The following is a 14676-nucleotide window of genomic DNA, read 5'->3' on the forward strand; positions in this document are numbered from 1 at the left end:
ACACTTGTTATTGAAAAATGAACTTATTTCCCCCATCTCACTCATGTATGTCTATTTTTATGTGCAAGGTAGTGATTTGTTTTGGGTTTGTTTTTTGCTTTAGATTTTTATTTATTTATTTGAGAGAGAGCACAAAAACACAAGCAGGGGGAATGGCAGGCAGAGAGAGAAGCAGGTTCCCTGCTGAGCAAGGAGCCCAACGTAGGACTTAATCCCAGGACCCTGGGATCACAACCTGAGCCCAAGGCAGCTGCTTAACGGACTGAGCCACCCAGCCACCCCATAATAACTGTTTTAAAGATTAACAAGTTGAGGGCGCCTGAGTGGCTCAGTAAGTTAAGCATCTGCCTTGATCATGATCTCAGGGTCTGGAATCCAGTCTGAGCTCCTTGCTTAGAGGAGAGTCTGCCTTTCTTTGCCCCCTGCCCCTTTCCTCTCCCCGTTCTCCTGCTCCCTTGCTCGCTCTCCTCTCAAATAAATAAATAAATATTTTTTAAAAGAGGGGGGTGCTGGGTGGCTCAGTAAGTTAATTGTCTGCCTTCAGCTCAAGTCATGATCCCAGGGTCCCAGGATCAAGCCCCACGTTGGACTTCCTGCTCAGCAGGAAGTCTGCCTCCCCTCAGCTCATGTTTTTTTTCTCTCTCTCAAATAAATAAATGAAATCTTAAAAAAAAAAAATTAACAAGCTAATACTCAAGAAGTTAAGGAACCTGTTCAAAACTCCCAGAGCTGGTAAATGACAGATTCAAACTCAAGATGATTTCCCAATTCTACATCCCTGGATTCTTCCAGCAAATCACACTGGGTAAAGTCTCCTAACAAATTGTTTTTAATACTAATAAACTAATACTAATACTACTAGAAGTAACAGTTAACCTTTATTGAGCATGTACTCATATGCTAGTTAATGTCTAGGTTTTTTATATGAATAAATTATATTTACGGAAAAGTGTATCAGTAAAATTTACAGTTCAGCTAATTTACAATTCAAGGGATTAAAAATATTCACAGCAGCATTAAGAATCTCAAGCCAGTTTTAGACAACCGATTCATTGTAAGGAATACAACCAAAGGAAGGGGAGACTGCATACGGAGAGGGAAAAGCAAACCCCAAGAGGCTCACGTGGTCCAAAGGAAGAGGTTTCCCACAAGATTCCAACACTCATGCCAGTTTTACAGAGCATAAATGAACTGGGAGGAGTGCGCCGAGCAGATCACATGACTCACTGGGCAGCTTTAAAGCCTGTGTTCCTGGAGCGCGGGGGGGGGGGGGGGGGGGGGGGGGGGGCGCGGGGGGGGCTTGTTCTGAACCATGGCTGGGTCCAGCTGACACACTGTGGGTGGGAGACCAGGGGGCTGGGAACTAGGCCACAACGCCACGTGGAGATAGGATTCACCTGACAGCTGCAGCACCGCCTTTGCAGTGACTTACACAGTTAAATACATTACCTCATTCTATCTGATCTCGTGAAAACCAGAAACAAAACGGTGACTAAGTCCCTAATCAACAAGCACAAGGTGATTTACACCTTCTGGAGGAAAAAGGAAAGCCCCCAGGAAGAAGCCAAATTCATCAGCAGGTCAAGCCTTGAGGAAAACTCTGCAGCCAGAGGAAGGTAAGTAAGGTAGAACAGAGGAAGTTGAAAGAAAAAAGAAAAAACCCTTTGGTTTGTTAACTTATACATGAACTCTTTTTTTTTTTAAAGACAGATAGATTGATTGATTGATTGATTTGACAGAGAGTGAGTGTGAGATCACAAGCAGGCATAGAGGCAGGCAGAGAGAGGGGGGAAGCAGCCTCCCCACTGAGCAGAGAGCCCGATGTGGGGCTCAATCCCAGGACCCCGGGATCATGACCTGAGCCGAAGGCAGAGGCTTAACCTACTTAGCCACCCAGACGCCCCTATATATAATCTCTTAAGAAGAACCCATTTTCACAGGCCTGATCATTCTCTTTCCACTGGAGTGGCTTGCTTTAAGGGAAAAAAGAAGTTGGTGAAGACTTCGCTAGGTGGCTTCAGGCTTGGTCAGGAGACAACAACCCCTTTACCAGAAACAAAGGAACTACAGTGAGACTAAAGTGGCTTAACAAGAAAAGCCTCCAGGAATGACTGAATCTTCTTGATCAAGGACAATGAGGATTCCCAGTTCATTTTGGTCAATAAAACCAGAGAGACACACCTAATTCATTGCCACCTTTCCCCGTTCTTTGGCTTCAAATCTCCCTTCCATGGTCAGTTCTCTGCTCAGCCCAAAACTCAGTTGAAGTGCATGACCCTACCCTACACAGAAGAACCTTTCAAGGATAAATAGCTGGTTCTTTAAAATTGCTATTACTCATTATAGCTTATTATGTGCCAGGCATCCTGCTACTTTACAGACTGAAGCTTAAAGAGGTGCAAGGACTTGCCCAAGACACTGGCTGGCAAGCACGGATTTAAAACCCAGGCTGAGGGATGCCTGGGTGGCTCAGTTGGTTGGACAACTGCCTTCGGCTCAGGTCATGATCCCGGAGTTCTGGGATCGAGTCCCACATCGGGCTCCCAGCTCCATGGGGAGTCTGCTTCTCCCTCTGACCTTCTCCTTGCTCATGCTCTCTCACTGTCTCTCTCTCAAATAAATAAATAATCTTTAAAAAAAAGAAAGAAAAAAAAACAGGCTGGGGGCGCCTGGGCGGCTCAGTGGGTTAAAGCCTCTGTCTTTGGCTCGGGTTTTGATCCCAGGGTCCTGGGATCGGGCCCCACATCAGGCTCTCTGCTCAGCAGGGAGCCTGCTTCCTCCTCTCTCTCTCTGCCTGCCTCTCTGCCTACTTGTGATCTCTGCCTGTCAAATAAATAAAATCTTTAAAAAATAAAAAAAAGTAAAACCCAGGCTGCCTTACACAGCTGCTTGTCATCCATCAAGAACACACCGCCCCACCTTTTAGTCCATCACAAAATCCAGCTACTTTTTTTTTTTTTTTTTTAAATAGCTCTCTCCTCAAAGGATCAAGAAGATCCAGGGCACCTGGGTGCTCAGTTGGTTAAGCGACTGCCTTCAGCTCAGGTCATGATCCTGGAGTCCCAGAGTCCTACACTGGGCTGCCTGCTCAGCAGGGAGTCTGCTTCTCCCTCTGACCCTCTCCCCCGTCTCACGTGCTCACTCTCTCTCAAGTAAATAAATAAAGCCTAAAAAAAAAGGATAAAGATCCACTGTTAATTAAAATGCACAGAACAAGATGGGACTGGGGAGGGAGACAAACCGTTAAGACACTCTAAATCTCAGGAAACAAACAGAGGGCTGCTGGGGGTGGGGGAAGAAGGGGTAGAGTGGCTAGGTGACGGACACTGGGAGGGTATATGCTATGGTGAGTGCTGTGAATTGTTTAAGACTGATGATTCACAGACCTGTACCCTTGAAGCAAATAATACATTATATGCTAAAAGAAAGAAAGAAGAAAGAAAGAGAAAGATAAGATAGATAGATAGGTGCACAGAACTACTTCCATCAAAAGGTGATTCTCGGGCGCCTGGGTGGCTCAGTGGGTTAAGCTGCTGCCTTCGGCAACGGGCTCTCTGCTCAGCAGGGAGCCTGCTTCCCTCTCTCTCTCTGCCTGCCTCTCCATCTACTTGTGATTTCTCTCTGTCAAATAAATAAATAAAATCTTAAAAAAAAGAAAAAAAAAGTTGATTCTCAGGGCGCCTGCGTGGCTTAGTGGGTTAAAGCCTTTGCCTTGGGCTCAGGTCATGATCCCAGACTCCTGGGATTAAGCCCAGAATCTCTGCCCAGCGGGGGGCCTGCTTCCCCCCCCCCTCCCTCTCTATTTGTGATCTCTATCAAATAATTAAATAAAATCTTAAAAAAAAAAAAAAGTTGATTCTCTGATAATGGTGCTATGTTTGCCTTTTTGAGAGGTACTACCTTCCCCTAGAGGACCTACCTCTGATCCTCTGCACCAAATGGCAGGAATAATTGGGCTTTGGGTACAGTCCACAGACCACATTTCCTCTAACGGAGCCCCACAGGACAGCCAAGAATCACACCCCAGCTCAGCACAGCAGCCACAGCCTAACCAACCATACTCCTTCCAACCGTCCGCACCACGTGGCCAGCGCCAGTCATCAGAGAAAGCAATTTTCAAACTTCAGAGAGATCTGAAAGGGCAGTAACTTCCCCCCAAAGGAAAACTGGCAAGAAAAAGCGATCCACAAGCCTGTTTAAACAAAGAGAAACAGACCTTAAATGGACACAAGTAATATTATTGTTTCTTTAAACCACCTACATAATATTTACATTTTCCCATAGCTGGGAAATGACGGACTCCAGTCAAATATCCCTAAATTCACCTCTGCGATGCCATTAAAACCTGAAATCTGCAAAAGTCTAAAGCGATAAAACTTGTGTTGGTTTAATTTCTTATCTCAAAGTTCCACTGAAATTAGAGTCCAAATAAATCAACTGCATTTTAAGTCCCTTGGAACGCTCCCTAAACTGTAAAACACTGTGGAATGCTAAACTTGGTTTTATTAGTATTGGTATTTTTTTCTTCATCTGTAATGCATACAGCTATTTTTCTATTTTCATGCAAATCTTTCAGTTTTTGGTTTGCTGTTTGAGAACTGTGACCAGATACACATAAATTTCTATGACTTCACTGGCAAAGTACCGAAAAGGAGTCCTCAAAACAAGCATTTATAAGAAATTTTCACAGGAAACTTGAGTTGTCTAAGAATAGGAGGATGAAGGAGGGCTCGTGATCTATCTAAAGTCAGAAATAATTTCTTACATCTCTTTAGAAGATTCACTTATTTAAAATATTCTGAAGAAAAAAAATTAAATGAAAGCAAGGAGTAGGAGTTAATCAGATTATAAGAGATTAAGCAAAAATTTTTGACACTGCCAAGACTTAAAAAGTATCGATGCCAAATTCCATCTAATTGCAATGTTTCAACAAAAGACAAGAAGCTTATAAGTAAACACTATAAAAGTCATTTTTGGTAGGTGGGGTTTTTAGTAGTTTGTCCTACAATCCTTTTTTCAATACCTGGTCTATTTATATAGTTCTGAATTCTATCTACCAGGGTGGTTGGAACACTAGCACTAAATTTACTGAAATTCTAAATAAATAAATAAATAAATAAATAAATTGAAATTCAAAGATTAAAAAAAGCAACCGAAAGTGCCTGTTTAAACATGGTTAAAGATGTATATCACCCAGCTCCCACCCTCTGTAATTCTAGTGTATTCATAGGACACTGATGCTTTCTTAGTAATGGCTTTCCTGTGTCATAATTATAGAAGTTAAGTGGTTTTGTGTTTAGTTTTGTTTTGGGGGGGTTGGTTTGTTTGGTTTGCTGTTTGTTTTTGCGCTCCAAGTTTCAATGATGTCAGCCCGAGACACATGCTAAAGTATTTCAAAATGCCAGAATATGTAATGTCCCTTTGGAACAAACACAGTAAGTCAAAAATAACCTGAAGTTTAGCTGACCACAAAAAAAGGAGAACCATCTACCCAGCTAAATGTGCACAGGACTCAATAACGGGCTCTCTGGAGACTTCCTGCCTACCTCGCAAATGGTCAAAGGCCATGAACAATGCTCATACCAAGAGGAAGATCACTTAGAAGTGCAGAAAAATATTAAATTTACTGCTTAAAGGAATGCAATTAACTAACAACGAGGTACCTTTACAAAGCTTTTCCTGTTTTTTAAGTAAACTCTAGGCCCAAAGTGAGGCTTCTTGAACTTACAAACCAAGATCAAGAGTGGCATGTTCTACTGACTGAGGCTGCCAGGGGTCCCAGTTTTCCCTCTGTTTTAATGACTACACCAAAATGGAGCTAAGGGCACAATGAAACTAGTTTAAAATGCAGCCTTCAATTAGTGCAAGAGAACAAACAGTTATAAAAATGGCCATACCATCATTGCTTAAGTAGAATTCCATTCTGTACATCTATCCTGAGGTTAATCCATATTGGAAAGTCTCTCCCTCAAAACATTCACTACACTGTTATGCATAGCAGCAAAAAAGAAAAAGAAAAAAAAAAAACCAGGAACATCTCAGTGTTCCAAAATTTAGAAAATAATGCCTATTCAATGAAATCCAAGGCAAACATGAAAATGATAGCTGGGCTAGCTGTAATCAATCACTCAGAAAGAGCTCATTAATCCTAAATCTAAATAGCAAGATTCAAATTTATCAGGACAAAATTCCTTAAAAAAATTAAAAATATAACTACTGTTATGATTCAGCAATGCCATCTGTGGGTATAGATGTACCCAAAAGAATTGAAAGCAGGGTCTCTAAGAGCTATCTGTACACCCATGTTTACTGCAGCATCATTCACAATAGCCAGGAGGTGGAAGCACCCAATTAGCCACCGACTGACAAATGGATAAGCATAATGTGGTATATACATACAGCGGAATATTCCATTGAAGGAAGGGGATTTTAGGAGTGCCTAGGTGGCTCAGTGGGTTAAAGCCTCTACCTTTGGCTCAGGTCATGATCCCAAGGTCCCGGGATCGAGCCCCACATCGGACACTCTGCTCAGCGGGAAGCCTGCTTCCTCCTCTCTCTCTCTCTCTCTCTGACTGTCTCTCTGCCTACTTGTGATCTCTGTCAAATAAATAAATAAAATCTTAAAAAAAAAAAAAAGGACAGACATTCTAACAAATGGAATAGCACAGATGAACCTTAAGGACATTGTGCTAAGTGAAATAAGACAGTCACAAAAAGGCAAAAACTAATAGTGTATGATTTCACTTATATGAGCTATCTAGACTAGTCAAATGCTTAGAAACAGAAAATAGAAGGCTGACTGCCAGGAGTATGGGGGTGGGGGTGCAGTTTAATGGAGACAGAATTTCGGTTTCCAAGATGAAAAAGTTCTGGCAACTGGAGACACTAAAATGAAAAGATACTTTATACCACTGAACACTTCAAAATGGTTTACCCGAACAACTGTCTAGATGGCAAATTTTAGGTTAGGTGTATTTTACCGCAACTTTTTTTAATGGGGATTGTGAAAATCAGTATGATTATAATGCATGTAAAAGCACAAATGAGGGGCACCTGGCTGGTCCACAGCATGCAACTCCTTATCTCGGAGTCAGGAGTTCTAGCCCCACACTGGGGGTATTAATTATTTAAAAAGGAAGGACAAATGAAAACACTAGGAAACAATTCTAAAAAAATTAATGGAATATTCCATGGGAATGAATTTAGAAAACTACCTTACTATCTTAACACACACATTGTCTAGACCTCATTAATTTCATGAAAAACTCTGTGCTGGTTGCATTCTAAAACCTTTTAAATCCGTATCTTCTCAATCAATTCTTCTGGATTCCAATTCCCAAATTCATCCTTCTTCCTCCTCCAATTATCTCACTTTGTTTAGCATCTGGGGAAAAAAAACTGAGTGCTGCAGTATATAATTAGTAAATTATTCTTAGCTGACTGAATCATGTAGCAGCAGTTAGCAATTACATTCTATAAAATGTGTATTACTCTTGCTGTGTTAGTACTCTATGAATTAATGAACCCCATTCTCTATAAACTTAAGGCAGGGTTGCAATTTGAAATGCCTTTAGGACAGTTTTATCTATCAGCTCATTGGTCAGATAAAAGGGAAGTTCCCCACACACGGGTTTCACAACCTCAAAATGCTAGTATGCATGACCCAAGAGGGGCTGAAAAACCATTCCCAACAGTAAAGGGCAAGTTCCTCTTTATGAAGAAAAATCTTCCCAGGGTGCCTGGCTGGCAAGCGGTCTGTCCCTCTGCAGCCACCAGAGGATGGAGATCGAAGCCCCTAGCAAACAGCACTGTCCAGCAGAAAACAGAATGTGAACTGCATATGTAATTTTAAATTTTCCTGTACCCATGTTAAAAAATAAACAGGTAAAACTTAATTTTATTCAGCTCAGCATATCCCAAATATTGTTTCAACATATAAGCAATAGTAAACAAGCACTCTGGTAATTTATGTTTTCTTCCTTTGTCTTGGAAATCCAGTGTGTATTTCATACTTATAGCACCTCTCAATTCAAGCCAGCCACATTTCAAGTGCTCAACAACCACACGTGGCCAGAACTCCCATACTGGGCAGTCCTGCTTTAGAATGATGGGCTCTTGGGCGCCTGGGTGGCTCAGTGGGTTAAGCCGCTGCCTTCAGCTCAGGTCATGATCTCAGGGTCCTGGGATCGAGTCCCGCATCGGGCTCTCTGCTCAGCAGGGAGCCTGCTTCCCTTCCTCTCTCTCTGCCTGCCTCTCCGTCTACTTGTGATTTCTCTCTGTCAAATAAATAAATAAAATCTTAAAAAAAAAAAAAAAAAAAAAAATTTGTTTAGAATGATGGGCTCTTCTAGGGGCGCCTGAGTGGCACAGTAGGTTAAGCATCCGACTTGGTTTCAGTTCAGGTCATGATATGATGAGTTGTGAGATCCAAGTGGCCTCCTCAGCAGGACTCTGCTTGAAGATTCTCCCCCTCTGCCCCTCCCCCCACTTGCATGTGGGCTCTCTCACGCATACTAAAATAAATCTAGGGCAGATGGTCTCTTCCATTCACAACATTTTTACATGCATGTCACATTTTAATCATTGATCATGGGCTTGGACATCCTACTGCATCTCTGGCCCTATCCATTAAAAAAGAAAAAATCAGGGTGCCTGGGTGGCTCAGTGGGTTAAGCCGCTGCCTTCGGCATCGGGCTCTCTGCTCAGCAGGGAGCCTGCTTCCCTCTCTCTCTCTCTCTGCCTGCCTCTCCGTCTACTTGTGATCTCTCTGTGTCAAATAAATAAATAAAATCTTTAAAAAAAAAAAAAGAAAAAGAAAAAATTAAACAAAAATCATTTTATTAGCCACAGATACCCAAACGAGTGTTAACTATTAAGAAAATCCTGGGGGGGAGCGCCTGGGTGGCTCAGTGGGTTAAGCCGCTGCCTTCGGCTCAGGTCATGATCTCAGGGTCCTGGGATCCAGTCCTGCATCGGGCTCTCTGCTTAGCAGGGAGCCTGCTTCCCTCTCTCTCTCTCTCTCTGCCTGCCTCTCCATCTACTTGTGATTTCTCTCTGTCAAATAAATAAATAAAATCTTTAAAAAAAAAAAAAGAAAAAGAAAAAATTAAACAAAAATCATTTTATTAGCCACAGATACCCAAACGAGTGTTAACTATTAAGAAAATCCTGGGGGGGAGCGCCTGGGTGGCTCAGTGGGTTAAGCCGCTGCCTTCGGCTCAGGTCATGATCTCAGGGTCCTGGGATCCAGTCCTGCATCGGGCTCTCTGCTTAGCAGGGAGCCTGCTTCCCTCTCTCTCTCTCTCTGCCTGCCTCTCCATCTACTTGTGATTTCTCTCTGTCAAATAAATAAATAAAATCTTTAAAAAAAAAAAAAGAAACTGTTAAAAAAAAAAAAAAAGAAAATCCTGGGGGGCACCTGAGTGGCTCAGTCAGTTAAGCCTTTGGCTCAAGTCATGATCCCAGGGTCCTGGGATGGAGCCCTATATAGGGCTCCCTGCGCATCAGAGAGCTTGCTTTTCCCTCTTCCTCTGCTGCAGCTCTGCCTGCTTGTGCTCTCCATCTCTGTCAAATAAATAAATAAAATATTAAAAAAAAAGAAGTAGTAGTAGTAGTAGTAGTGAAGAAAAACCCAGAAAACTAACTTCATTCACAAGAGTGGTTAAGGTCTGATTAGTGGTATTAACATTAACTCTGTTTAGTGCATCTCATATCCTTGAGGATGATGACGTTTCTGTGGAACACAATCATCTATAGTTTCTGGACAAATGTCAACAGGAAAAATGTGACTTGTTTTACAGGAATACAACATCTCAGTAAACTTTCCATCCAAACAGATGTATAGCTTTACCACACTCTATCTACACAATAGACGTGGTTCCCTGAAAAACCATCAACACGTACGGGTTTCCTTTGTACTAAAGGAGCAAGTTCTTTAAAGAAAAATTAGAGAGCTGTCTAGTTGGTAAGCTTCTAAAAAATATTACTAAATGGGGGCATCTGATGGCCCAGTCGGTGGAGTGTGTGATTCCTGATCTCGGGATTCTTTTTTTTAAAGATTTTTATTTATTTATTTGACAGACAAGAGATCACAAGTAGGCAGAGAGGCAGGCAGAAAGAGAGGAGGAAGCAGGCTCCCCGGTGAGCAGAGAGCCTGATGCTGGGTTTGATCCCAGGACCCCAGACCATGACCTGAGCTTAACCCACTGAATCACCCAGGCGCCCCTGATCTCAGGATTTTGAGTTCAAGCCCCGAGTTGGGTACAGAGATTAAACAAAATCTTTAGGGGCACCTGGGTGGCTCAGTGGGTTAAGCCTTGGTCTTCAGCTCCAATCATGATCTTCAGGGACCTGGGATCGAGCCCCACCCCATCAGGCTCTCTGCTCAACTGGGAGCCTGCTTCCCCCTCTCTCTCTGCCTGCCTCTCTGCCTACTTACCTACTTGTGATCTCTGTCAAATAAATAAATAAAATCTTTAAAATAAATAAATTAAATAAAATCTTTTAAAAAATAAAACTAAGGGGGCCTAGGTGGCTCAGTGGGTTAAAGCCTCTGCCTTTGGCTCAGGCCATGATCCCAGGGTTCTGGGATTGAGCCCCGCACCGGGCTCTCTGATCAGCGGGAAGCCTGCTTCCTCCTCTCTCTCTGCCAGCCACTCTGCCTACTTGTGATCTCTGTCTGTCAAATGAATAAATAAAATCTTAAAAAATAAAAATAAAAAATAAAATAAAATAAAACTAAGACAAAACAAAGTAGGCACTCCTCCCCCTCTTAATGCCCTTTGCTCTCCAGGAACCTGGGTGGCTCCATGGGTAAAGTGTCTGTCTCTGGTTTAGGTCAAGATCTCAGAGTTTTGCGATCAAGCCCCGCACTGGGCCCCTCCTCAGGCTCCCTGCTCAGCAGGGAGTCTCCTCCCTCTGCCTCTACCCCTCCCCGCTGCACGCATGGGCACTCTCCCACACTCTAATACATAAAAACAAATGCTTTACAAAAATGCTCTGCTCTTTCCTTCATAGCAGAAATAAATTGTTTATAAAATAAATTCAATAAATTACTGAATAAATGAATGACAGGCTTTCTTAAAATAAGGGGGAAATACATGAAGTGAATTATACATAAACTAGTAGTAACACCTATTACCAATATCATCTATTTTTAAATGACACTAATGTGTAAGATACCACGGAGGCTTATGGTCTAGTTGGGAGAGGGGGAAAATTTGTGTTAATTTGTATAGCAACTTCCATCCAAAATTAGTAAGCTTTCATTCCTTCGCACACCAAGCATGGAGCATTTATTTTATGTGCTCCTTGAACACGGGAGTCTCTGACCTTGTTAAACTAAACAGAACAACATATTATCATCTTTGCTATGAAAGGAAAGAGCAGAGGGCTTTAAGAGGGGAGGGGTACCTACTTCAGACTGGTGGTTCAGAAAGACCTCTCTGAGGGGAGAGGCAGATTAACATGGGAAGGAGAATGGATGGCAGCAATCCCAGGGTAAGGTTCTGCAACGGGGAACCACATGGACCTTGAAAAAAAGTGAGGCTGGTGTGACTACAGTCCTCATCGCATGTGGTTATTTTCTAAGGTGTATCAGAGAGCGAACAAGAAGCAGGGCCTTGTCACATTGCTAATGCTTGCTTAGAACTAAACTTCTGGGGGTGCCTGGGTGGCTCAGTCCGTTAAGCGTCTGCCTTCAGCTCATGTCTGGCATCTGGCTCCCTGTTCAGCAGGAGGCCTGCTTCCCCCTCTTCCACTCCCCTACTTGTGTTCCCTCTCTCATTGTCTCTCCCTCGGTCAAATGAATAAATAAAACCTTAAAAAAAAAAAAAAAAAAAGAAGATGAATTAAACCTCTTCCTAGGCACTATACAGAGCTCTTCAATGAAACAAGGATACCAACAGGCCAGGGGCACCTGGGTAGCTCAGTGGGTTAAAGCCTCTGCCTTCTGCTCAGGTCATGGTCCCGGGATCCTGGGATGGAGCCCCACATCCCCACATTGGGCGCTCTGCTCAGAAGGGAGCCTGCTTCCTTCTCTCTCTCTGCCTACTTGTGATCTTTGTCTGTCAAATAAATAAATAAATCTTAAAAAAAAAAAAAGTAGTGATTTAAAAACCTCAAAGGTATTTTGATTGTACTAACTCTTGCATTCAGTTTTGATCCCGATGTTGTTGAATGCAAACATTCCTACCAGTCCTTTTGCCTGGTATGCGGTGATTTGCACATTTCATCTTCATGTCTGATAAATTCTGTTTTTACACAGTACCTATTAATCCATTGGAATTTTGTGTTTGTGTGAGCAGAACTCACAAAGACACATTCTTTTAACTCAACTTCAAGAGAAAATTAGTCACCTCTTAAATGAACAATACATCTCTACCCGGTTTCTTCTTCTGGCTAACTTGCAAGATTTAGAATTATTTGGAAAGCAGTGACACAAAACATTTATGAAAAGAGAAGCTAAAAATACCCAATAATGTGCTTATTCTTTTTAGACTTCCTTTGGCAGTCAGTGCATGTCATACTGTAAACAATCATTTTCTGGGAGAAGAAAAATGAGGCAGACCAAATGCTTGGTCCGTAACTCTTAGCCCTGAGCATCAGTTCTTGTCCCTCAACCCGTGCCCAGTTGCCCACATAAGTAACTATCTTTTGATGTCCTGTCCTGGTTTGAGGCTTGCTTTTCACTTCTGATTTGGCTGAGCACCATTATCTGGGAAGAGGGGTGCTCTTCAGAAGCAATGGTGAAATGACAGAACAAGATAGGGGAAAGATGCATGCGAAAGAGTTGCTGTTGTATAATGTATTTTGGCTAAATTGGCCTGTTTGTATCCCATAAGTTTTGGTTTTGTTTTTTTTTTTTTTTAATTTACTCATTTGACAGAGATCACAAACAGGCAGAGAGGGCCGGCAGAGAAAGGAGACACAGGCTCCCCGCTGAACAGAGAGCCCAATGTGGGGCTTGATCCCAGGACCCTGAGATCATGACCTGAGCCAAAGGCAGAGTTCTTTTCTTTTCTTTTCTTTTAAAGATTTTATTTGTTTGACAGACAGAGATCACAAGTACGCAGAGAAGCAGGCAGAGAGAGAGAGAGGAAGCAGGCTCCCTGCTGAGCAGAGAGCCCGATGTAGGGCTTGATCCCAGGACCCTGAGATCATGACCCAAGCCAAAGACAGAGGCTTTAACCCACTGAGTCACCCAGGCACCCCTAAATCACTGTTCTTTTACTCCCAGTGATTTATTGCCAAAGCATCTAATGGACACACTGAATAAAACAGTGCAACTTCTTACTGTTGATTCTAGCAGCAAGACACAGCACCAAACTGCAAGTCAGAAAAATATTTACATTATAGTAAGGAAAGGGGCACCTGGGTGGCTCCATGCGTTAAAGCCTCTGCCTTGGGCTCAAGTCATGGTCCCAGGGAGCCTGCTTCCTCCTCTCTCTGCCTGCCTCTCTGCCTACTTGTGATCTCTGTCAAATAAAATGTTTAAAAAAAAATTATAGTAAGGAAATTACCCATAGGGCGAACTTGAGACCTGTTATGTGGACTCATATAGGCTTTCCTTATTAAACAAGTCTTCAGTATAACTCTTTCGGAAGTGTGAGTGGTACAAAGACAATTTTAAGACTTCTTGGACTGTTCAGGGCACCTGGGTGGCTCAGTTAAGCGTCTCCTTCAGTTGGAGTCATGATCCCAGGTGAGATCAAGCCTGGCACTGGGCTCCCTGCTGAGCAGGGAGTCTGCTTCTCCCTCTGCCCCTACCAGTCCCCACAACTCATACTCTCTCTCTCACTTGCTCCCTCGCTCAAGTGAATAAATAAAATATTAAAAAAAAAAAAAAGAATTCTTGACTATTCTACTGCTAAAGCAAAAAGTGTGTCTCATTCCTTATTCCTGTTAACTAGCCAAGGCTCAGAAAGAAAAGGGATTACCTTAGCTATGAAGTAAGATAGTTCCAACAGACCATATTAGTAATTTCAGTTCATTCCTACTCTCGGAAGTCTGAATATGTAGAAAAGGAGAATTATAAATTACAGAACTGCCCATTCTCCGCTCTACATGAAACAACAGTGGATCCACAAGCAGGAATTAAGAACACTGTAACAAACATATGTGCAGAATAGAGGGTCAACCTTTTAAGAAAATCCTGAATTACAGATGTCCATATTTGCAAAGAGAAAATCAGATTTTTTAAATGGGGGGGGGCGGCACCTGGGTGGCTCTGTTGATAAAGCGTCTGACCCCTGCTTTCAGGTCAGGTCATCTCAGAGTTGTGAGATCAGGTCTGGAGTGCCCTTCCCTCTGAGAGTAGAGTCTGCTTAAGATCTTTTTTTTTTTTTTTTTTAATTTCTTTTCAGTGTTGCAGAATTCATTGTTTATGCCCTCCTTAATACCTACCAGTAGGCTCACCCAACCTCCCACCCCTGGCCCCTGAAAAACCCTCAGATTGTTTTTCAGAGTCCAGTCTCTCATGGTTCGTCTCCCCCTCCCATTTCCCCCAACTCCCTTCTCCTCTCCATCTCCCCATGTCCTCTGTGTTATTTTCTGCTTAAGATTCTCTCTCCCTCTACCCTACCCCTTCCTGGGACACACAGGTGCATGTGCTCTTTCTCTCAAAAAAAAAAAAAAAAAAAATTTAAAGGAAACAAAGAAGAAATAATTTTGGGGGGT

General features: G+C 42.6%; 1 protein-coding gene across 1 annotated transcript in view; it reads right to left on the minus strand.

Annotated features, from left to right (window-relative positions):
* Positions 1 to 14676, minus strand: part of RASSF3 (Ras association domain family member 3) — a 79272-nt gene that overhangs the window by 60092 nt on the left and 4504 nt on the right. The window lies entirely within an intron of this gene.

This window comes from Mustela erminea, chromosome 6, assembly GCF_009829155.1.
Source record: "Mustela erminea isolate mMusErm1 chromosome 6, mMusErm1.Pri, whole genome shotgun sequence".
NCBI lineage: Eukaryota > Metazoa > Chordata > Mammalia > Carnivora > Mustelidae > Mustela > Mustela erminea.